We start from the raw sequence: 24192 nt of genomic DNA, 5'->3' as shown, positions 1-24192 counted from the left end.
AATCTTCTCATGCACATATCAGAGGCAGATCTATGGCCTCCAGTAATAGGGAACACTCTTCAGATCAGAAGTGGCACAACTTTCATAGAAAATGAGACCCTCAGGGTTTTATTCATCTCCCAGGGTTCAGGCAGAGGGAGAGGATCGAAGCATTGACCAAGGGGTCTGCCTACAATTATACTTTTATTTCAATAACTCAAGTGTTTGTGATCTCATGTGTGATTACTCCTTGAACTGATGCAGATCACAGTACTTCTCTGCCTTAGTCTTTAAGAGTTACTACAGCTGAAAAATTCATCCACCGGCAACCAACTTGGTAATGAGCTGCTCTAAGGAGTTATCAAGACTGTTCCTTGGGTCACTGACATATAAGCTACTGCCAGGACATTTCAGCTTTTCCAACTAATAAGGTATGTTATGGTTTTTGGTATATCATTGCAAGAACCCAGGGTTGCCCCTTCACTAAGATTAGAATTTGAAATAGCACTATAGTGGAGAAATATTGGCTTTAAATAAAAAATACTGCTAAGAATACCAGTATATACATATTTGGAGGATGAATCATTTTACTGTTTCAAAAACTTATAAATACTTTGGTATTGGTTTGTTGAATGGTTTAATTTTGGAGGTATTTATAAGAAAGCCCTACAAGGTTCTTCTATTATGATGATTACGAAAATTGAAATAAACAAGTGGTAGAAGACTAATCAGAGAATCTGCTGATCAATCCCTCACTACACATAGAAGCCAGAAAAAGTGATGGAGAAAATTATACAGGTGAGAAAAACTCATGATGGGAAGGTAACTAACAAAAATGTCATTGCTCAATAGATTATCCTATTATGACAAACACGTATTTAAGGCATAACTGTCAGTGTCCTGAGAGAAATGAATCAGTAGGTTTTTCAGGCATTTTAATTTTCTCTTGTTCCATCTTTACTCACACACTCTGATGTGATAAAAACCCTCCAAATTATAATAACATACTGATACCTGGTTATTTCATTGCCAAAGTGGGATAATTTGAGGATAGGGAGAAATATATGGGAAAGCATGGTTCAGAAAGAAGGAAGAAGAGACCAGATATTTGCAGATTCTCTGAAAGCTTCACATTTTTGTATTACAAATAGAGTTTTTTGGAGAGAAGAATTGGCAAATTCTATATGTAGCAAGCACCAAATAATATTTTAAGAAATGAAATAAATTATATTTTAACTGAAAGAAAAAAAGGCTTGTTACTGATGTTAAAATTATTGCTGAAGAAGCTATCTTTCAGGAAGATATTCTATTTATAGAGGAAAATCAAAATTAGTTAAAAGTAAGAATGATAACAATAATGAGAAAAAGTAAGGTGTACAAGTGAAACAGCTGAATCCTGTAACTGACAATTGAAAATAAAAAAAGGGAATAGACATGACATTAATATAGATTATAACAACTTTATACAGGCTATTAGCTAATATATATTAAGTACCACAACAAGGAGACCAAAAAACCATAAATTCATATTAGTGAGAAAACATCTGACCTACTTGCCAAATAGAGAAAGATGGCTGGTAAAGACATTGCCAGAACTGAATATCAACTTATTTGTAAAATCTTATGAAGAAGGATAAAAGACAATTACGGGTAGCAGCATCTCATAATTCAGAGAGAAGCCGTGTTTATCAACTTGCCTTGAATGAGGAAATCATTTTAAAGAAACCTTGGCAAAATATCCAATTAAGTCATGTTATCCCAAAAGAAGGAAGGAAGAAAAGTATTGATGAAGCACCCAGTATGCATAAGACACTGTGCTGACCAATATTATACAAACGAGCTTCCAAATATCTCACGTGATCCTCACAACTGTGGGAACTAGATGTTCTTTGTTACTTCTGTTTTGCAGTCGGGGAAACAGAGGTTAAGCGGCTTGCCCAGAGTCATATACCTAGTGAATGAATGAGGCAGAATTTGAACTCAGATTTTCCTGACTCCAGGCCCAGCACTCTATATATTGTGTCACCAAGTTGCCTTTGACATTTAGGGAGGCAAAGGGAATAAGCATGTATATAGGGCCTCCTACATGCAAGGCACGTGCTAAGTGCTTTACAAATATTATCTCATTGATTCTTACAACGACCCTGTAAGGAAAGCGTTGTTATTGTCCCCAATTTAAAGTTGAGGAAACTGAGACAAACAGATATTACACGATGTGCCCCAAGTTACAGAGCTAGTAAGAGCTTAGGTCTTCCTGAATTTAGGCCCAATGCTGAGATTCTTTTGTTGGTTCATTATACAGATCGTGTGATACTAATTGTGGTTTCCCCCCAAGGCTCCCTATTCTTCTCTCTCTGCACTCTGTCCCTTAGTGACCTCATCAGGTCCCATGAGTTTAATTATTATATTTATGCTGATTACTCCCAGATCATTATATCTCACTCCAGGTTATCTCTCTCAGATTCAGTCCTACATCACTAATTGCCTATTTAACATGTTAAGTTGGATGTTTCAAAGACATTTCAAAAAGCTGGACACAATTGAATAGACTGATTCTTCATGATCCCATTTGGGGTTTTCTTGGCAAAGATAACCAAACTTGGAGCGGTTTGCCATTTCCTACTCCAGCTCATTTTACAGATGAGGAAACTGAGGAAAACACAGTTATGTGATTTGTGCAGGCCCATACAACTAGTGAGTGTCTAAGACCAGATTTGAACTCAGGAAAATGAGTCTTCCCAACTCCAGTGCACTATCCACTACACCACCTAGCTGCCCTTATAGTTCTTACAGTTTCATCCATAAGTCCTGTTGGGATGACTAACTTAGTGGGGCCTATGATCAATTATCTTTCTTCTACTGCTTCTAACTTTTATATAAGATGATGCTGGTGGCAATCTTTCCTCATCTTTGTCTATCAAATTTTTTTTTAAAGCAGTGCATATTCTTAATGCATACTTCACTTGGATGCCATATCTCAGTGCTCAGAAAGAAGATTGATTGTTTGTTGGCTGAGGCAGCTTCTGGATTCTTTTGGTCTTCTTGCTACAGAAATTGATTTGTATTAGCTAAATTTCCATGTGATATTGATTCCTTATCTACTACATTCCTTATTTTAAAGTATCAATAACTTGTCTAAGTAGATCAGGTTAAAGTTTTGTATCATTTATGTTTTTTCACTTTTATTCTTTCTTCTAGGTGTGTTTTTTCCTTCAAAGTTTGATCTTTGCTCCAAAAAGTTACTGGGTCTGCCTTGTAAGAGAGCTGGTTCAGGAATGATTCATATATAAGTAATGATTAATTTTGAGTCAATTGCATTATTTTCACTCTTTTTAAGTGATATTAACTGGTGCTCTAATGCCTCTATATTTTGTTTTGTTGAAGAAAGCATCTATGATGTATAGACATGAATCTATAAGCTTTTGTCTTTTCACATTCCTTTCCCCAGAACTATTTTTTCTACCATATTTTCCACCATTCCCCTCTACACTCTATTGTACATTGAAGTCACTGTATATCCAAGGATATATTCATTTAATTTAGAAAGTGTAATCAGTACCTTCTCATCTTCCACAACTGGTATGGTAAGGTAAAATTATTGCGATGTTTGTCTTTTTGTGAATAGTTAGCAGTGTGAGGTGATCAGAGAGGACATTTTGTACTCATCTTTGTTCCATGGGTTTGCCACGGTTAAAGCATTCAGCACCAAGTGGTAGCCTACTGGGGATGATCCTTCTGATTCTTAGCGAGGCTCATTCTCAGAAAGCAAACATTGTGTACTGCTGATATTATAAGGCCTTTCCAGTACTGCCAGACCTTATACTATGATTGGGTGCCCTTCAAGAACCTACAGTCACTTCAATATCATGATAAGGGATTGTTGGAGGTAGTAAAAGATCATGTAATACAACCTTAAAACATAACAGGAAGCATGATTTAGTAGAGTTTCCTCTTTGGAAGTCTTCATGCAGAAAATAGATAACCAAAAACAGATTAGATATGTTATAATGGGAATTTATTTAGGGCAGCAGTATAAAACTCAAGTAGATATTTAGAACCATTCACCCTTCACATTGTATACATTAACAGTAATAGTATTTTAAGAACGACTTTGAATGACTAAGGCATTTTGACTGTTACAAATACCTAAATTAACTACAAAAGACATGTGAAGGAACATACTACGTGTATCTAATGAAAGAACTCATTAATAGAAGTACATATAAAATTATTTTACATATATATTTTATATATATATATGCATACACACATATGTGTTTGTGTCTAATGGTGACCATCTCTAAGATGGGGTGAGGAGAGGGAAAGAATAAAAAATAAATTTATATGATAACTTTATTATACACTTAAAAGGAATTACAAGTTATATATAACAGATTTGCATTTTCATGTGCAATGAGTTTTTCATTATACTATGGTATTGAAATGATTATTTTATTCTATAATTGAAAAATAAAAAGACTCAAATAGAAATGGTGGAAGGGTTGCTAAATTGTACATTTGGATCCAGCAGGCCAGATATTGACTTAGAAAATCACACATTAACTTTATCTATGTTTTACTGCACTTTTATTTATTTTGTTAAATATTTCCCAATTATATTTTAATTGAGTACTGACTGTATTCTGTAGTGTTGGGGGCTGCACCGGCCCTCAGCATGTTTGACACCACTGCTTTAGGGTGTGCGTTATAGTAGAGAGCCACTGAGGCCCCTTTTAAGTGTAAATTTCTATGGTTTTTAGATTCTGGGTTTGAAGTTAGATCACATGAGTTCAAGTCCTAGGTCTGACGCATTACTGCCTATATAAGGTGTCTCAAACAAGACTCTTTAACTGCTATGCCTCCATTTCCTCACTTGAAAAATGAGGGGGGAGGGTCAGACTAGATGAACTAGATTTCTTTTACCTTTAGATGTGGTGAATCAAATCATTCTGAGTCAACCACAGGCACATGTTTGACTTTCTCTTTCTCAGCTACAAAATTTTGCTGACAAATTACTAGGTTTTCTCAATTGTTTAGCTTCTTGTTATGTGCTAATTAACACTCCACTAGGTTCTGGAAATACTAAGACAAAAATGGAACAGTCCCTTCTTTCAAGGAGTTTACATTCTATCAGTGAGACAATATGTACAAATGATAACAGTTAGCATGTGGATAATCCAGGTTTGTGAACATTGTATTGTCCATCATTGTTGTCCTTTGTTTTCGAAGAGGACCCATGATATCATGGATGATATCTTGACTGGTGTGTGAATTGGATCGAAGTGAGTTACACAAAGTCGTCATCTTCACATTTTCTTTCAGAGTCATTGAAGGCCAGTGACAAAGTCAAGACTACTGTCGATGGCTCAGGATGCAGTGGATGACTGTGGAATCTTCGATGTCTAACCAAGCTCTAAGTGCCCCCTTGCTTTAGCACTTGCTTTAGTTGCCTTCATGGCCACTGGAACAAATTGATCTCATTCACTCATTCCACTGGGAGAAGTTTTCATGTTTGGGTAGACATCCCCTGTAGCTCAATGATGGGTTTGAAGCCTGCCAGTTACCCTCAATCTGGGTATGTAGGTATACATGTGTATATATGCATATATATGAGTATATGTATAGATAGATAGATATAAAACCTCATCTGATCCCTCCAATATCCCTATGAAGTAGGTTCTATTATAATCCCAGTTTTACAGATGAAGAAACTGAGTCAGAATTGGTAGAACTTGCCCAGGACCACATAGCTAATACTTATCAGAGATGAGATTTGAATTCAGGTCTTCCAGAATCAAAGTCCAACATTCTGTCCATTGTGCTGTCTAGTGATACAAATAGCTTCCAGAATACATGTAAAAGAAATAGAAGGAAACTTGGTAGGAAGTTCTAGTGGTTGGGGATATCAGGAGAGACTTCATAAGAAAGTGGCATTTAAGTTGAGTTGTAAGAGAAAAAAAATCTGAGGAGCAGTAGTGAAGAGGGCATACATTTCAGACATGGGGGACAACCAGGGTAAAGGCATGTTAATGGAAGATAGAGTATCATATTGTGTGACAGCAAGAAGACAAGTCCAAATGGAATGAAGGGTATGGGAGGCTAATAATATATGACAAATATAGAAAAGTAAGTTTGGGACAGATTGTGAAAGGCTTTAAAAGCCAAATATAGGAGTATGTATTTGATAGGGAACCACTGGAATTTATTTAGCTAAGGGAGTGACATGGTCAGACTTGAACTTTAGGAAAATCACTTTAGTGATTGTATGGCTTATAGCAGGGAAATGAGTCAGGAAGTCAATTAAAGAAGCTATTGGAATAATCCAGGAGAGAGGTAATGGGGAACTGAACAAGGATAGTGACAGAGGTGAGATAAGGGAACATATAGAATATGCCATGGACATAGAAACGATAAGATTTGGCTACTAGTTGGTATATAGGGTAAAGTGGAATATGGAGTCTAAGATAATACAGATTTTAGAACCTGAATGACAGGAAGGAAAATAGTCTCTTGAAAGAGAAGTTCAGAATAAGAGTGTATTTAGCAGAAAATATCATGACTTGTATTTTGGATATGTTGAATTTCAAATGCTTATGGGACATACTATCTGCAAATTCTAATAGGCAGTTGAACTTGAAGCTCAGGAGAAATGCTGTGACTGGATACATGGACCATCATTGGAGACATTTTAATTATACTTACGGAAGCTAATGAAAGAGAGGCGGGGGGGAAGAGAGAGAGAGAGAGAGAGAGAGAGAGAGAGAGAGAGAGAGAGAGAGAGAGAGAGAAAGAGAAGTCTGAAAGAAAAGAGAAGAGGTCCTAGATCAGAGCTTTGGAGTCTATTCACAGTTAGGAGTAATAAGGATACTTAAGCAGCAAAGCAGAATGAAAAGGAACAAACAGACAGCTAGGAGGAGTTCAACATAGATGGTGCCATAAAATCACATGAGAGAGTAACCAGGAGAAAAAGGTAGATAGCAGTGTCAAGGAGGGCAGAAATTTCAAGAAGGATGTAAATTAAGAAAAAGCCATCAGATTTTTGAATTAAGAGACCATAGATAACTTAGGAGCTAGCAGGTTCAAATGAGTGATGAGGAAGACAGCCATGTTGAAGAGGGTTGAGAAAAGAGTGGGAGGAAAGGAAGTGAATGTGATGAATGCAATGAGCTTCTAGAAACTTGACTATGAAAGGGATGAGAGATATGACAATAGCTTCAGAAAATGGTAAAGTCTAGTAAGGATTTTAAGTATTGTGGATATTTGGGAGTGTTGGTAGGCAGCGTGGAAAGAACCAGAAGATGGAGGTAGGTTGAAGATTAGATAATAGTGGGGGCAATCTGCTGGAGAATAGAGGAGACAGGGATCAAAAATTTACATAGCCTTAGTGATGAGGGGCATTTATTCATTAGAGGCTAGAGTCAAGAAAGAGAAAAGGGGAAATGAAGTCAAGAGATTGGGAGATGTAGAGAAGAGGAGATAACAGAGTTGTAGCTTTTGATCTATTTTCTCAGTAAGTATGAATCAGAGCCCTCAGTGGAAAGGGTGACCAGAGGAAGTGTGGGACTTTTGAAGAGGAGACAATGTATCATAGTGGAAAGAACATTAGCTCTGGATAAGGTCCAGTTATCTACCTTTAGATATCTATCTATCCATCTATCTGTCTGTCTGTCTGTTTTTCTTTCTGTCTCTCTCTCTCTCTATCTTATATATTAAATCCAGTTCCTCTCTTCCTATACATTTCTCAGTCCTCTGTAATGTAGTCCACTACCTTATTACTCGTTTCAAATTTCTTCCTCCAAAGTTTCCAGGGGTCTCTTAATTGCAAAGTCAGAAGGCCTGGGTTCAATTTCAGCAAATCACTTCACTTCTCTGGTCTCAGATGCCTCAAGTATAAAATCAGATGAGTGGCCTCTGAGGTCCATTCCAGCTCTAAATATATGATAATGAAAGGTTTGGAAGACCTTCTATGGGGAGAATGATGCATTACTATTTCAAGGAAATTCTAAGGGGAAATTGAAGGGTTGATAGTAATGTTTGGCCTTTGATGTACAACCAGCTCAGCACTATGTACCAAGAAAAGTTAATTTTCTTACATATTTTCTCCTACTGACTTTGTCTAAATGGGAGAGCTTTACTGAGCTCTATTTTTCCTTTTTTCTTTCTTTCCTGTTTTTTTAAAAGAAACTGACGTTTACTAGACCCCTTAGTATCTTGATTAGTCCTATTCTATTTAAGCCCTAGGATTTTTCCTATGTCTTCACACTGCAGTTCATTCAATCTGTGACCAATTCCTTGCTCTTGTGAGGGGGGGGTGGGCAGTGAATTCCATTTCCTCCCATTGAAGAAGAAGGAATTCCAATTTGTTCCACTGTCTTAAAGTCATCACTTATTGGCACTTCAGATTTCTCTCCCATTTGCTAGGGTCCCACTGAATCCTGGATCCAGAAAAAAAATTCTTCTTTTAAAGTTAGATTTGTTTTCTCAGTATGATATTTTAAAATCCAACTCAAGTACCACTAATGCCTCATTGTCCTGTGGAAATGACCTTGGAGTCCTCTCTGCTACACCACTGGAGTTCAGGTCCTGACCAAACTGGAGAAACTTTGAGTATGAACCTGGTAACGGACTGCATCTTAGCTTGACTAAACATAGAAAGATTCCTTGCCAGAAGGCTGGCAACCAGATAGGGTATTACCTGATAGTAAACTGCAAAATGTTATTAGAACAGATGATATTTAGAACAGATGATATTGACAAAGAAATATTGATAAGGAGGCAATCATTAAGTGTATAAAAGCCATGACACAGCACAAAGTAAATGAATTTGGACAGGTGTATACCTTTTTATGTAGCTTAAAAACAATAATAAAGACAACAAAGCTGTCCCATCTCTAAGAAGAAAAGCAGTTTTAACTGAGATTTTCAAAAATATCTTTCTTGAGTCATTTCACTGAATCATAGAATCATAGAATTGGAAGGGGCCTCAAAGGTATGCAGAGGAGAAAGGCAGATGTGGGGAGTGAATATTCACTTAGGAAAAGAACCAAAGCTTGGATTTCTGGACCATAGCTTAAAATACAAGAATCACAGATTCAAAGACTTTGATAGGACCTCAGAGGTTTGTTGTTCAGATATTATCAGTCAAGTTGTGACCTCTTTTGGGATTTTCTTGGCAAAGATGTTGAAATGGTTTGCCATTTTCTTCTCCAGTTCATCATAGATGAAGAAACTGAGGCAAACATGGTAAAAAGAGACTTACCCAGGAACAAATGGCTATTAAGTATTTTACAGAGGAGGAAACTGAGGCAGAGAGAAACTGACAAACCTCTAGTAAGTGTGTTCACATTTGAACTCCTCTCTTCCAGACTCCAAGAACAGCTCTCTATCCACTGTGGCACCACCTAGTTGCTTAACAATTGCTAATCACTTGGACTGAGTTGCTCTAAATTGTTGACAAAAGCATTGATGAAGATGGAGAGGATTCTGGGAAGATGGCAGAATAGGTCAGAAAATTCCAACCTCTCCTCCACAAAAGAGATAAAACGGCACCACAAGGCAAACATAGGGAGGAGGGGAATAAACAAGAGAAGGAGCAAAGCAGTAGTCCTCCTGGAACAACTGGAGAAGATCTGAAGAAAAATCCTGGGCTGAGGTTTGGTTCCTGTGAAGAGTAAAGACCTCCAAGCTAGGGACAACTTAAACAAGTAGCTAGCCCTGGGGTTAGTGGCCCCAGTCACAGGGAACTTTTACTCCCGACAGTGAGGGGAGTTGGGATCAAAGGTGGGGAAGAATCAGGGAACCTCTGCTGACAAGGAACAGCCAGACCCACCTGCGCTGCAGAGACACAAGCAGGGGCTAGAAGGAACAAGCGCACATCCAGTGAGTACAGAAGCAACGGGCCAGGGACTCCACTGACTGTGGGCACTAACAGGAGGCTGGAGATCTTGGTTTGTATTCAAGGTCAGAGAGAGAACTGAAGGAGGATCTGAGGCCAGAGACACCCCCCCCTCCCATATCTCAGAACTAGAGGTGATTTTAAAAATTAAGCTATTACAAAAAACATACAGGAAACAGAGAAAGAGAGTTAAGATGGGAATAGAGAAAACCAGGGTTCATCCTCAGAACAGGCTAGTGAAGCAAAGAAACCTTCCACTACCCCAAAGAGTGATGTCAAATGGTCACCTATCTAAAAAGAATTCATTGAAGATCTTACGAAAGACTTTAAAAATCAAATGAGAGAGACTGAAGAAAACTAAAATAAAAGAACAATCCAAGAAAAACAAGAAGATTGTGAAAAGAAAACCAACCATTTATAAAGGAGATCCAAAATCTTAATGGAAAAAAAATGACTCCTTGAAAATCAGAATTGGGCAAGAGAAAACCAATGAAGTTGTAAGATACCAAAATATAATAAAACAAAATGTAAAGAATGAAAAAATAGAAGATAATGCAAAACATCTCACAAGAGAAAAAACTGATCTGGAGAACAGATCAAGAAAACGTAAGAATAATCAGACTACCTGAAAACTATGATCAAAGAAGAATCTTGATACAATGATACAAGAAATAATTAAAGAAAATTGTCCTGAAGCATTAAAACAAGAGAGGAATGTGAAAATAAGAAAAAAAATCCACTGATCACCATCTGAAAGAGATCCTATGAGGAAAACCCACAGGAATATTATAGTCAAATTCCAAAACCTCCAGTTCAAGGATAAAGTATTAGGAGAACAAGAAAAAAAAAACAATTTACACATGGTGGTGCTACAGTTAGAACCTCACATGAGACCTGGTAGTGGCAACACTAAAAGACCACAGATCTTGCAACATTATATATGAACAAGCAAAGGAGCTGGGGCTCTGGCTGAAAATATCATACCCAGAAAAGCTAAGTATAATCCTGAATGAAAAAAAATGGATATTTAATGAATTGTCAGATTTTCAGGACTTTGTTAAAAAAATAAACACATGAACTTAATAAAGCATACAAGAATCAAGAGAAACATAAAGTACATACCAAAGACCAATTACAAGGGACTCAGTAAGGACAGACTGTTTACCTTGTATGTATGCATAATGTAAAGCATATGTCTAAAATTGTTATTAATAATTGAGTAGTTCATAAGAAAGACTCGGGTAGACCTGAGTATGATATGACTTCAGAAAGTGAAACTGTTCAGGTATAGCTAAAAAGAGTAATTCTCATACAAATGAGGTGCAACATGAAAAACCAATTCAAAGTAATTAGATGGGGGAGGAGGGTTGTTCTGGAAACCTACTTTCATCAGGAATGGGTTTAAGAGGGAACAATACATATACATCTAGAAGGGTATAAAAGTCATCTAAGTAAAAAAAAATCAAAATACTAAGGAGATGAAGAGCAGGGAGAGATCTTTACAGGGAAAGGGTATTTAGATTAATGGGAATGGGAGCATAGGGGAGGGATCATTGGAGGGGGGTAGGTTAAGTAATAGCAGGGCAAGGTAGCTGGTAGAAGTAGAGTAGAGGAGTCAAGAGGGATAGGAAATAAGAGATATGTACAAACAAAAAAAACAAAGATAAGAAGTAGAATCTCTTAGGGAAAGTATATGTTTATATATGCATATATATATGCATGTGTGTATATGTATATGTATATATAAATATCTCTATATAAATATATCCACACTTAATTATAGCCTGGGGGAAGGGGGAGAATGGAAGGAAAGACAAAGTAAAAAGTGTACAGCAGAGAAAAAGAAACCTACAAGGAAGCAAAGATGGAGAACTTTCAATACAATGCATAATTTTTAATATATAGGCTTTTAAAATCATTCAGTCAATTTATTAGCATTTATTAAGTGCCTACTATATACCAGGCACTGGACTAAGTGCTAGGGATACAAAGAAAGGCAAGGAGCTTATAGTTCAATGGCTTTTAGAGAGGTACATGGAATCACAGAACTTAGATTTGGTTTTTTTTAAGTTAATTTATTTATTTTTAATTTTCAATATTTCACTTCCACAGTTTTAAATTTTCTCCCCCTCCCTTTCCTCTCCCTCCACAAGACAGCATGCAATCTGATATAGGTTCTACATATACATTCCTACTAAACATACTTTCACATTAGTCATGTTGTGTAGAATGAATGGGAGCACCCATGAGCAAGAAAACAAAACAAACAATATATAGGTTTTCTTAAAACGAAAATATATTGCTTTATATTTTGAATCCTCTTTTATGTTCTGCTGTGCACATGATATTTTTCTTTTCTTATTTTATATTTGTTTAATATTTAAGTTTATAATATTTTCTTTTTCTTTTCTTATATATCTTAGTAGTCAAGTCTAAAATTTTAAAAAAAGATGAAAAACATTAATGAAGAAAAAGACCCAAACTGTGAAAGACTTAGCTACTCTGATCAATATTGATCAATATAATTCCAAGGAACTTGCGAAAAAAAATGCTATGTACCTCTAGGGAGAGGGCTGAGGAACTTGGAGTGCAGATTGAAGCATACTTTTTTTCACCTTCAAATTTTTTTGTCTTTTTTTTGCTGTGTGACTAATATGGAAATAGGTTTTGCAATAATTTCACACGTAAAATTAATATTATATTGCTTGCCTTCTCATGGGGTGGGGGTGGTGATGGAGGGAGGGAGAAAATTTGAAACTCGAAAAGATTTTTGAAAAAATATAAAACTGTAATTAATTAGAAAAGAAAAGGACCAAGTACAAAGGCCTGTAGCATGCAACTACGCATTCCTATCAATGATCATTATCCATACCCTAATCCACATTATTTGGGTATTCAAGTAAAATATCTTCTTATTCAATGAGAGCCAGTTTAGTTCATAACTCTATGTTGTGCCCAAATGTAGCTTAGTATAGTTGTCAAAATGGACTTTTCACTGAAAGGAAATAACTCTTCTCTTGTCCCCCTACTACCCTGAATGCAAGCCCAGACTCTCTAGAAGAAATATATAATGAAAGGTCATCAGGCACCTCAAAAAACAGCAGGCTCTAAGAATACCTATGTATTCTAAATCCTGACCATTAGTTTAAATTCTTGGGCTGCTGTTTGCCCACTGTGAAAATTATGATGTGAGTCAAATGTAGCTTTTTGAATTGGAATAAAAATGCACTGACCTTGAATATATCATATGGAGTAATCATTGGTAATTTAGTCATACTGAGTCATTTGACAGTAACAATGACCCCAAGACAGCACTTACTCTATCATGATGCAATAGGCCAAATCAGAAGGGCCCCATTATTCTCACCTTAGCAACCATGGCCCATCAATTGTAACCGTCAGATGAAACAGAGAAGGTTGAGTGGAATGGCTGTTTACAGTCTCCAAACTTTCTGTTTCTGCTAATAAAATTAGAAAGAGGAAATGTGTCTAGCACCAAAAAATGAGCAGCCCCAAGGCCACCTCGTCTACGATCCCTGTGGATTTTTAAAAAGCTTTTCAGGTGGAAATTTGTTAGAAAATATCCATCCCACAGGAGATAAGTATTATTCATTTTCCTTATGAAAAATGAAAACTAAACCACATAAAATCAAATAATTTTAATAAAATTGCACAACTCTGGCCTAGAGCAAGCATTGGAGGAAGCTATTTGACATTAGAGGAAAGAATAGTGAATTTGGAGCCAAAGCATCTAGGTTCAAATTTTTGTTCTGTAAGTATACTGTATAAGTTTGGGAAAATTACTTAAGCTTTCTGCTCTTTGTTTCTACAGCTCTCAAATAAGGGGGTTAGATTCCATGACCCCTAGGGTCTCTTCCAGCTGTAAATCCTTTCTACTCATTTCTAGCTCAGTGACTGAGCTTCTAAAGGGACTCCATGGACCTGGTCTAGTCCTCAGTTTTCCTTCATTTAACCTTACAGAGATGTGTCAAGGTCATGATATCATTGGAACTTTGGTTTAGAGCAGTAAAGGACCTTAGAGGAAACTAAGCCCAACTTCCTCACTGAGCAGATTGTTGTTGTTCGGTCCTATCTGACTCTTCATGACCCCCCTTGGAGTTTTCTTGGCATAGATACTAAAGTCGTTTGCCATTTCCCTCTCCAGCTCATTTTATAGATAAAGAAACTGAGGCAAACAGGGTTAAGTGACTTGTCCAGGGTGGCACAGCTAGTAAATGTCAGAGACTAGAACCGAACTCTGGAAGATGAATCTTCCTGACTCCAGGCCCAGCACTCTATGCACTATGGTACCACCTAGCTGTTGAGGAAACTCAAGCTGAGGTTAAATGGCTTGTTCAAGGCCACATAGCTAATAAATGTCTAAGGCAAGATTTGAACCCAGGTCCACTATCTCAAGGTAATATCCAAATTTTTGCCTAAAGTTGTGAAAATGAAAAATCCTTTAAAACACTTTTGCAGCAATAGCCTCAAAGATCATAAAAGACAGGTATAACTTCATGAAAGTAAATAACCTCTTGCTTTGTAAAATGAGAGGCACTCCCTTCTCCTCACCCTTTTCTGATCAAGAAGTGAGAGAAAGGATTAATTCTCTCTTGTATTTAATAACTGATTATTGAATTAGGACCAAGATTTTTCCCCTTTTCTACTTCCTCATTCAGAAATCAGTTCTTGTAGGTTACTCAGGGAGACTTTGAAGTGCAAGGCTGATACTGAGAGGAAGAATTCAGATTTGTTCAAAAGATAAAAGTTGGGTAAATTGATGGATTCTGGTTCATTGTGTTTTACACTTAGAGGTCTGGGAAAAAGTGGCTTCTCCTTTTTGTCAGACTGGTGACATGGATACAGATAATCTTCTGACCAAAACTGAGTGATCAAAGTCACATACCCCAGACCTTCATTAGAATAGATCTACCTCTCATAATATTCATTCTCTCATTAATTATTAACTGATCAGAGTTGATTTAAACCCTCAGGAACATCCAATCTTCCAAGTGCATATAAGCGTTGAGTGGGTTCCATGTTGAGTGGGATCTTTGGTTTAAGAGATCATATCAGCAAGGACCCCGACATACAGAAGAGGGCCTGCTGTACAGGTTCTTAAATCTGCTTTTATAAAAGGAAAGAAACTTTTGAGGGGTCAACAATCTACTTTAATCAAGCACATAGATCATTTACTTAGCTCAGGGGAAAAAGTCAGCACCCTGAACTTCAGAGAAAATACAAACAGAGAAATAAAGATCAATAGGCAGAGCTTCCAACTGTCTGACCATAAGCAATACATACATAGTGAACAGACAGAGAAGCACCAACCTCCAGGTTTTCAAAGCCAGGGGCTCCTTACTGGTTTCACAGAGTCTCATCTGGCACATGAACCTTCTTCCAAAAACTAAGCCCCAAAGTAAAACCTCACTTCAGAGTACAGACATATATATGTATATATACGTATACACACTTTTCAGAGTTGGAGGGGATCACAATCCTTGAGAACTAGTGCCTCATTAGAAAATAACAAAAGATGTGGGCCTTCCAACAAAAAAAATCTCCCCTAATCGAGTTTAATTCCCCACCCATTAATGGGTGGGGAAGATCTTTAACTCTCATTAACATTACAAAGATATGGCCAAATGACCATTCTTTTATTAATAATATGCCAGCATTATTAATAAGATGATTAGTTACTCAGAAACTGTCTCTCAAGCTTTTTATATGTCACAAATGTTACAGATTTTCTCTGTTGAAAATTCAGTTTGCTTAAGTTGGTAGCCTAAATCACCTTTCCTCTCTCTCTCATTCCTATATCTGACTAATCAGGTGCCCAGACTTGTTGACAGCTATCCCCTTTTCTCAGTTAACACTGACCCAATCTTAGTTCAGGCATTAATTATCTCTCACTTAAACTGTTCTAATTTCCTCCTACTCTTAAATGATATATTTAATTCATCCTCTATAGAGCTATAAAAATATAATGTACCTATGGTACAACAACTAATAATAATAATAGCTAGCATTTACATAGCACCTACTATGTGCCAGGCATCATGCTAAGCACTTTCTACAAACATGATTTCCTTTGATCCTAATAACAACACTGGGGGTTAGATGCTAATGTTATCTTCATCTTGCAGATGAGGAAATAGAGGTTAAGTGACTTGTCCAGGGTCTCACAACTAGTAAGTGACTCAGATGGGATTCAAATACAAGTCTTCCTGGCTCCAGGTCCAGGGCTTGCTCTCCACTGCATCACACAGCTTGTACATATCACTGTTTGCTCAAAAATCTTCGTTGGCTCTCTATTGCCTCTTGGATAGACTATAATCCCCTTAGCCTCACATTTAAGATCAATAATCTGTCTCTAACCAGTTCTATTTCACACAAACACCTGTCATGTACTTTAGCTTCCAGTGAAATGGACCAGACTGCTCTCAACTTTTCATGACATCTTTCCCCTCTATACACCCACTCAATCATCCCCAGAGCCTAGTAATTGCCATGCTTGCTCAGTGTTTTCTTTCAGAATCCTCCTCTTCCCTCAAAGCTCAGCTCAGGGCTCATCTCTTCCGAGAAGTTCTTGCTTCTTAGTATTTTCTTCCTCCACAAAATAGTACATTATCTGATCTTTCCCTTACCCCCTCAACTCCCTGGCTTGTGCTTTCTGTGTACATGATGTTGACTGTAAGCTCCCTCATGGCTTATTTAATCTCTTTCTATTTGCTGAAACAAACCCTATGTCTTGGACATATTAGACTCAATAAATATTTGTTGTATTGAATTGAAAGATGAAGAGGTTCTTTTAAGAAGACCTATATATCCAAATTTTAGGTTAGAAATTAAAACAGGTTTTATGTCAACTTCTGGAAAAGATTACCAGATTTTTATTTTATTTTTATTTAACAATACAATGATCTAAATCAATTCCCAAAGACTCATGATGGAAAATGCCATCTACATCCAGAGAAAGAACTATGGAGTCTGAATGCCGATCGAAGCAGATTCTTTTCTCTCTCCTTTTTTTCTTTCTCGTGGTTTTTCCCTTTTTTTCTGATTCTTTTTTCACAACACTACTAATGTAGAAATATGTTTAATATGATTGTACATGTATAGCCTATATCAGATTGCATGCTGTCTTGGGGAAGGAGGGAGAAAAAATTTGGAAATCAGCATCTTATAAAAATGAATGTTGAAAACTATTTTTACATGTAATTAGAAAAAAATACTATTAAGTGAAAAAAAAACCCAAAATGAAAATAAAGAGGCAGCTAGATGGCACAAGAAGAGTATGGAGTCTGGAATCAGGAAGTTGTTACTGTTCAGTTGTATCTGACTCTTCATGATCCCACTTGGGGTTTTCTTGGTTAAGATACTGGAATGCGTTGTCATTTCCTTTTTCAACTCATTTTGTGGATGAGAAACTAAAACAAACAGGGTTAAGGGACTTGCCTAGGGTCACATAACTGGTGTCTGAGGTCAGATTAGATTTGAACTAAGGTCCTTCTGATTTTCTGACTCCAAGCTAGGTTCTCTGCTATGCCACCTAGCTGCCTTTGGAAAGACCTCAGTTCAAATTCTGCTTCAGACATTTTTCAGCTGTGTGGCCTTGGACAAGTCAGTTAAAAAAATGTCTACCTCAGTTTCCTCAACTATAAATGAGAATAATAGAACCTGCCTCATAAAGTTGTTGGGAGGATTAACGCATGCTTATTCCCCTTTTTTTGTCACCCTCCAAAGAGCAATTTTTCATTAGTCAACGTATCAGAACTCTTTTTTCTCCATTGCTTTTAAAAACATTAATCTCATATTTTTGAAACTATATACACGAGTTTATATGTATCCTCTGACTACTTGGTTCATTTATACAAAGCAAAATCATATTTTTTGAAAGTTTCCTACAGTTTGAGGGGTCACATTGGTAGAAAATTCCCTGTAATTCATTATGCTGATATCTCTCTGTTTCTCCCTCCTTTCACTGTCTCTCGTCTTGCCTTTGGAAAGGAGAAAAAATTGAAGTTACTACATGGACAACTGCCTTTCCTATCAGATCTAAATCATCCGCCTAATTCACAGTAGTAGGGCCTCCACATCATGGCTCAGACCCTTGTTGCTGTATAAATCAGTTAATATGAATCTTTCCATATCCTTCTCTGAATTCTTCATATTCCTAATTTTTTTAAAGTACAGTAATTTTGCATTACAATCCATGTGTAGCAATCTGCTTAGCCATTTCCCAATTGATGGGTATCTCCTCTACTGCTATGAAAATTGAAATATGTATGAAATATTTCTTTTTATCCTTGACCACCTTAGTTGTATGTCTGGCAGAGAGATCATTAAATCAAAGGCTATGGATTTTTTAGTCATTGTTTAGCCTAATTCCAAATTGCTTTCTAGAATGGTCAGACCACTCCATGACCTACCTTGATGAATTAGTGTGCCTGTTTTTTAAACACTGTCTTTTACATGTCCAGCAAAAGCAATTCTAACCCCCCAAAACCTAAGCCAATGGAATCATTCCTAATCACTCAACCCCACTGAGGTAAAAATGGACATGTCTATTCCCTCCACAGGGAAAAATGTCTTATCAACAGAATGGAAATTACTGGAAGACAAGACCTGTTTCACTTTTGTCTGAATTCCCATCTCTGATATTTAAATGCTTATTAATCGGCTGATCAAGTTCTCTACAGAAACATGAAATTTCTGAATGTATTTATTGATGGAGAACTCACTTGTCATCAAAATTGTAAGGTGTAGACCATCTCAGAGCCTGACATTTTTTCCCTTGATTAAAAAATCATTTTGACAATTTGATTCTCCCATCTTCTTATGTTCTCATTGAGTTCATCAATGAAATCAAAGTAATTTCACTTTGTATTGGGCATGCACTTAAGATCAAGAGTATACTCAGCAATGCCATCCTCAATGAACCAGACTCTGCCTGAGAGGAAACCATTATCTGGGAGGAAGGGTTTCACTTAGACAATACTAAAGCAGTTATGGATTTAATGACAACCTAAGGGCCATTCAGAGATGTAATTTCTTGATATGTTTTAAGGTACAAGGAGTAGTTTATGCGTGAGAAGAATGTGCCAGCATAGTTTATTAGAAGCAGTCTTACACTTAGCATCATTTAGGAAAAGGGTTCAGATCTTGACTTCTATATTTAAAAATGGTGAGACCATGGATTTCTCTGTGCCCTCATTTTGCCTTCTGTGAAATGGGTTGCATAGTATTTGAACTCAATACTTTGAGAAAAAGGAGGAAAGAGCCTGGTACACTGTGTCCAGAGTGAGAGGCAGGGAATGGAACTGTGATTGCAGTGACAGAGGGAATTCTCAGATGAGAAAATTCTTTCCACCAGCTCAGGGTAGCATCCTCTCCACCATTTGTCATTTTAGGGAGTTGCCTGAAGCATTGAGAGGATAAGTGAATGGCTTAAGGACACACAGCCAGAATGTATCAGAAGCTGTGCTTGAACCCAAATATTCCTCACCCTGAGCCCAGTTCTCTATCCACCATCCCTTGTGGAGCCTGAGTTCAATTACTGTCTCTAACACCTAGCTTACTACCTGTGTGTACTTGGGTAAACTACTTTCTTCCCTAGGTCACAGTTTCCTATCTAACCAGTCACTGAGTTCCCTTCAAATCTAGAGCTATGGTCCTATATAAGTTCATGAGGTACAGAGATTGTTTTTGGATATTTTATCTCCCAGTCCCTAGAACAGTACCTTAAACATAGTAAGCACATAATGTTTTTTTGTTAAATTGTGTAGCATTTAATTGTGATGGGGAAAGTGCTTTATAAACCTTTAAATGTGAGCTCTTTTTATATGATAACTATTTATTATTCTGTTTTCCGTCTTTTATTCAACAAGCATTTATTAAGTGGTTATTATGCGACAGGCATTGTAAAAGAGGTAGGGATACAAAAGAAGGCACGTTTAATGACTAGTAACTATTCATGAGAGGTTCAGGGCATCTACTGGACCAGAATGAGCCTCTTTGAGATTCCCATAGGCAGAAGGTCCTTCCTCCTAAAAGAGACTACATTTCAAGAGGTACTATTAGTGGCCCCCCACTTAGTTCTTACTTTTGCAATAGAATTGAGTAATGATATGAAATAGGGGCTAGAGAAACATCAGGCATTGTATAGTGCTCTTTTGTCTTCCCACACCTTTCTTGCACCCCAATCAATTTGTTGCTTAGAATTCCAAAAATATGTTGCAAGAAATGTCAGGCTCCATGATCACTGCCTGACACTGGGCAGCACTTTTACCAGCTGGTCCCAACAGTCATCATCCATGACTGATCAGCATAAATGTTTAAAGCATGAAGCCAAGGTCATGGCTTCAATCCTCATGGGGTTCACTGGGTCAGTTTAGCATTGCTTAGATCTATGGATCATGCCACAAAATTGATTAACAATCAAGATGGCAAATGTCAACAGATCAAACTGAGGCCAATGTCACTAATAGTAAAGCAATTCAAAATACATACCCTTCTGATGGGGGCTGGGCAATGTCATTGGATGTCCTTAATTAAATCTCCCCTCCTTAGAGACTAAGTCTATTGGAGCAATTAATGACAAATGGGCCACTGGCAGGCTGTGGAGCCATAGTTCCCCAGGAAATTCACAAGGCCTAGCCAGTCCAGAAGGGAAGGTAGAAAGAAGAATTTGGATACTTACCAGTTCAATGTTCAGAGCAATAAAACCATGTGGTTCCTTTGCTGATACAGAGTGAATGAATCAAGAAGCTTTGCAGTTCAGAACACCAAGCAATGGCCTGGAAATCCAAGTATATGCATTTTTTGTCCTAGCCACTGTCATGGAGATACCATATGAAATGAATATGTACGTGAGAGAGGTTCCTTGTCCACCAAGTGAAGAACCTATTCATATGGCCCCAAATTAACTTAGAGAAAAAGGGACTTGCAATAATAAGGCCTTTTATAAGGCTTTTCATAGAATTTTGTATTTATCTCACTAATCTCATTTTGTATTTTCTTATTTGCATGTATCTCATTTTATAGAATATTTTCCAAAAAAATCTAAATATCACACAAACTAATTAGAAAAATGTTTAATCACCAGAAAACATGCCTAGATTTCAATTCAATTTAATAAATATTGATTTAGGATCTACTATATACAAGATAGATATTGGAAGTTACAAAGATAAAATATAATACAGTCTTTAGGCTGCTTGGTGAAAAAAAGAGACAGATGTGGAGTCAAGAAGACTTAAACTCAAATCATGCTCCCAATATTAACTAGCTGTGTGATTTTGGGAAAGGGGCAACCTCTCTCTACCTCAATGAACTCACCTGTAGAATTGGAATAATAATAGCACCTATCTCACAGGGCTGTTGTGAGGATAATATGAAATATTTTGTAAGTGCTTTGAAAATTCTAAAGCACTAGGTAAATGCTAGCTATTATTTTTATTACTTAAGGAGTACTATGTAGAGTTCAGTTGGAGGCTGGGGCTGAGGCATGTGAATAGCTATGTGATAAGTGATGGGATGGTAAGTCTAGATCAGAAGCAGGACTTGAACCCTAACTTTGAGGTCAAAGAGAAGGAATGAGAGATTTTACAAGAGAGGCAGAGAAGCGGTATAATGGTACAGGTATAATAAGTGTTGGGCTCTGAGTAAGGAAGAATTCAGTTCACATATGATCGCATGCAATTACTAGCTGGGTGACCATGGGCAAGGCACTTTACATTTTTTAGTGTTAGTTTCTTCATCATAAAATGAGAGTAATTATAGCACCTACCTCAAAGGGTTGTGGTGAAGATTAAAGGATATTATATACGTAAAGCTTTTTGAAAACCTTATACCTCTAAATAAATCTTAGCTTTTGTTACTCTTGGGGTAGAGTGAGCTAGGATCCCTTCTAGCTGGGGGTATTAGTGAAGGCTTCATGGAGAAGTTAGCCAGGCACGTGAGGCAAGCCTTAAATGACAAATAAAATTGGGAAAGTCTGCATTTCACCTTTTAAAAAAAAGGTTTCTTTAATGTTAATACTAGGTAACAATACATTTTTGTATGATAACATAATAAGTGAAAATAAATTTATTAAATGTTTACTATGTGCCAAGCCTGTGCTAAACACAGGGAAGACAAATTCAAAAATAAACACAGTTCCTGCCCGGAAAGAGCTTACATTCTAACAGAGGGAGGCAATACCCACAGGTAAATGATGGCCAGGAAGGAATTTGGATTCGGATAATTACAGGATTTGTTATAGGAATAGACCAATACATTCTTTCCAGGGTTGAGTGATGGATGATTTAATTAAAATTCACAAACTGGAAAATGGAAACAGGAGCAGAGGTGGTGGATGGTGTGGACCAGGTGTCCTATGAGAGATGGCCAAAAAGTGAAGAGAAGTGTGTCTGGGGACAAGATTAGACAGAGCTGCCAACTGATGTGACTGATGTAAACCACTTATGAAGGTCATAAGTTTTCCATTATATGGAAACTGGTGACCATTTCCACCACAGGCATGACATCAGAATCTATTTTTAACAATAGTAAGAGTCATGGTAGTGTAGGTTAGCCCTAAGGAAGATCTTAACCATGACGGTAGGAGATTAGAGGCTGAATCCACAGAGAAACCCAAAGCATCATAGTCTTCATCTTCAGCCAGCCTTGCAAATAATATGCCAAAATTATTGCTTGAAATAATTCTGTTCAACTTACAACTTACATTGGCTCTTCTCCCACTTATGTGGGCCATAGACTTCCCTTCTGGCCGTGTCTCCTTTTGCTATTCCCCAGATCACTAGACTCAAAGAGGGCAGCTAGGTGGTGCAGTGGATAGTGCACCAGTGCAGGAGTCAGGAGGACCTGAGTTAAAATCTCACCTCAGACACTTGACACTCACCAGCTGTGTGACCTTGGGAAAGTCACTTAACCCCAATTGCCTCATCCTGGGTCATCTCCAGTCATCTAGATGAATATCTGGTCGCTGGATTCAGATGGCTCTGGAGGAGAAGTGAGGCTGGTGACCTGCACAGCCCTTCCTCACTCAAAACAAAGTCAAGTGTAAGTCATGTCATTATTTCTCTGATGGCATGGTCTTCTTTGGCAACAAAGGACTAGCACACACAGACTCAAAGAATGTGAACAGCTGCTTGTAGCAAATACCCTTAGAAAAGCTTCACCAACACAGGGTTTTATGAATGTTAAATGCAAACCGAACAGAAAGGAGGGCGTTAGGGTACTTTTAATTGCTCAGATAGAAGTTCTCTTTTGCTCATGTCCTTCCACAGGATTAGAAAAGGCTTTGGAAAATGCTTAGGTGCTTTACAAATGTTAGACGTTGTTCAAATCAACAAACATTTATTAAATACCTCTTGCGTATAAGACACTGCGCTAAGACCTGAATAAAAATCATTGTCCAGCAATTATTTTCATGATTGTTTTGAGGCAGTATTGAGGCAGTGTCTAGTTTTAGACTTGGAAGTATAAGATTATTGAAGTGAATACTGGAAATGGGAAAATGACTGTCTGGGGACAAAGACAAAAATCCTTAATGTTCTTTGACCCAAGCAAGGACTGAATGTCTGTCAGCCCTCTTGGGCTGAGCCTCTCTGAAGGATTGAAGAAAGGACATGATGAATGGCACAAGTTGAGAAAGGGTGGATGGGTGGCCATGAAGGCTGATAGAGGGAGAGCTTACAATGTTCAGATCACAGATTTATCTAACTAACCAAATCGGTATTTTACAGACAAGAAAGATAGTACTCAGAAGATCTTAGTATTCTGCTATTTAGAGTTAGAGGCATTACAAATCATTCAGTCCAATCCCTTTATGTTTCAAAGGAGGCAACTGAGGCCCAAAGAGTTGAAGTGACTTGCCCAAAGTCCCATCTTTATCCATTACATCACACTAATTCCATATAAATTTCAAAATTTGCCTAGCTTCTATTTCTCTAAAGAATCAACAATTATATTAGTGCTTTGATTCAGAGTGATAAAGAGATATGCAATGTTAAATCAGGTATTTGCCTGAACTGAATCAAATTTAATATATTTGAGTCTCCTCTTCCTTGCTTCCCTCCTCCCCTCATATAAATGTTCATTAAGTTATGTCCATGTTGCTTTCAAGAATGTTGACTTTTCTTCTAATCGTGAGAATGTTCTATTCAACTGACAGTATTGAAAGTAAGACCAAATAGAATGCTTTTATAAAATTCCATACTTTTAAAAAAGCTTGGGGGGTGAGGAGTTGAGATAAAGCATACACATAAGGTATAATTCTAGTCTGCAGGGAGAAATGAAGGGTCTCTATTTCC

The 24192-nt window shown here is 37.3% G+C and overlaps 1 long non-coding RNA gene across 1 annotated transcript in view; it reads left to right on the top strand.

The window, feature by feature from the left end:
* The first annotated feature begins 243 nt into the window (after positions 1–243).
* The window catches only part of LOC140498285 (uncharacterized), a 37812-nt gene continuing 13863 nt past the window's right edge, over positions 244–24192 (top strand). The window contains exon 1 of the long non-coding RNA XR_011965051.1: positions 244–410. This is a non-coding gene — a long non-coding RNA (uncharacterized lncRNA). The remainder of the gene's footprint in view (positions 411–24192) is intronic.

This window comes from Notamacropus eugenii, chromosome 4 (genome assembly GCF_028372415.1).
Source record: "Notamacropus eugenii isolate mMacEug1 chromosome 4, mMacEug1.pri_v2, whole genome shotgun sequence".
Lineage (NCBI taxonomy): Eukaryota > Metazoa > Chordata > Mammalia > Diprotodontia > Macropodidae > Notamacropus > Notamacropus eugenii.
This window is presented reverse-complemented; position numbering and strand designations above follow the sequence as displayed.